Source organism: Mustela nivalis, assembly GCF_964662115.1.
Source record: "Mustela nivalis genome assembly, contig: HAP1_SCAFFOLD_1318, whole genome shotgun sequence".
NCBI classification, from domain to species: Eukaryota; Metazoa; Chordata; class Mammalia; order Carnivora; family Mustelidae; genus Mustela; species Mustela nivalis.
In genome coordinates, this window is record NW_028135346.1 from 147,613 (window position 1) to 149,629 (window position 2,017).

Sequence of the window (2,017 nt, forward strand, 5' to 3'; positions counted from 1 at the left end):
TTGGTGAGAGATGGCTGAACGGATGTAGCTGGATGTATTGACCGTGATACAGTCAAGGTGCACCCTGGAACGCTTCTGATTAATCAGGATTTCTTACCCCAATGAGAGAAAAAAGAAAACAAAAAGAAAAAGAGAGAGAGAGAGAGACAGGAAAAAGGGAAGATAAAAGAGAAGGCTCAGCCCAAATGGGCCCCAAGGTAAGATTTATGAAGTATACAAACAAAAAGACTGATAAAAGTATATGACAAGAGAAGAAAAAAGGAAAAAAATAACCTTTTCAAAAATAACCCCAAGTATAAGATTTATATACTATCAGGACAAACACAAATACACAGAAACAGTAGCAGAAGAGAAAGATGGGAGAGTGGTTATAAATTTTCAGTGTGTGCGAGGAAGGTTATTTTGATTCTTCCTGGATGTATCTTGATATCTTTGTTAAAGGACTCAACTTTCCTAAGATAAAGGGGGATTAAAAATTGCTTTACCTATAGGGGTAGCATTTACTGGGGAAAGGGTATTACCTTGAAGTTTAACTTTATATGATTAATAGAAAATAAAAATTAAAAAAAGAATAAACTAAAGTAAACTAAAATTTTTAAAAAATTATAAAAATAGAAAAGCAAAAGTAATACACGGGTATATGTATCCAAAAGTTCAGGTTAAAAGGTTATTGTGTAATTTGATGTGCTGGACATCTCACTATGATGGTAAATAGGCTAGAAATTATCTATATAAAAAATAAACCAGTGCATATATTGGATAAGGAATAATATTTTTATATCATAGATTTCCAACATAGGCTGCAAAATACATTACTATTCATAAAAAATCTTATCATCTATAATATTCATGTAGCAAAGGCCCCTGTAAACCACTTATCCCAATTTCCTAATTCACAGATAAACTTACAGAATTGCAAGAGAAGGAATTCTTGGTCCTGTTTCTGTTTGCTCATCTGGAACTAAAGCATGTTTGAAAAGAAAGCAACCCTTCTTTTCACGACATCTGTATTTTTGGGGTAAATACCCAGTAGTGTAATTGCAGGGTCATAGGGAAGTTCTATTTTTGGTTTCTTAAGGAATCACCACACCGTTCTCCAAAGAGGCTGCACCAACTTGCATTCCCACCAACAGTGGAAGAGGGTTCCCCTTTCTCCACATCCTCTCCAACACATATTGTTTCCTGTCTTGCTAATTTTGGCCATTCTAACTGGTGTAAGGTGATATCTCAATGTGGTTTTAATTTGAATCTCCCTGAGGGCTAGTGATAATGAACATTTTTTCATGTGTCTGATAGCCATTTGTAAGTCTTCATTGGAGAAGTGTCTGTTCATATCTTCTGCCCTTTTCTTGATGTGTTTGCCTGTTTCGTGTGTGTTGAGTTTGAGGAGTTCATTATAGATCCTGGATATCAACCTTTTGTCTGTACTGTCATTTGCAAATATCTTCTCCCATTCTGTGGGTTGCCTCTTTGTTTTTTTGACTGTTTCCTTTGCTGTGCAGAAGCTTTTGATTTTGATGAAGTCCTAAAAGTTTATTTTCGCTTTTGTTTCCTTTGCCTTTGGAGACATATCTTGAAAGAAGTTGCTGTGGCTGATATCAAAGAGAATACTGCCTATGTTCTCCTCTAGGATTCTGATGGATTCCTGTATCACGTTAGGTATTTTATCCATTTTGAGTTTATCTTTGTGTGTGGTGTAAGAGAATGGTCGAGTTTCATTCTTCTACTTATAGCTGTCCAGTTTTACCAGCACCATTTATTGAAGAGACTATCTTTTATCCACAGTATATTTTTTCCTGTTTTGTCGAAGATTAATTGACCATAGAGTTGAGGGTCCATATCTGGGCTCTCTACTCTGTTCCACTGGTCTATGTGTCTGTTTTTATGCCAGTACCATGCTGTCTTGGTGATCACCTGTACCCCAATGTTTATAGCAGCAATGGCTACGCTCGCCAAACTATGGAAAGAACCAAGGTGCCCTTCAGCAGACAAATGGATAAGGAAGATGTGGTCCATA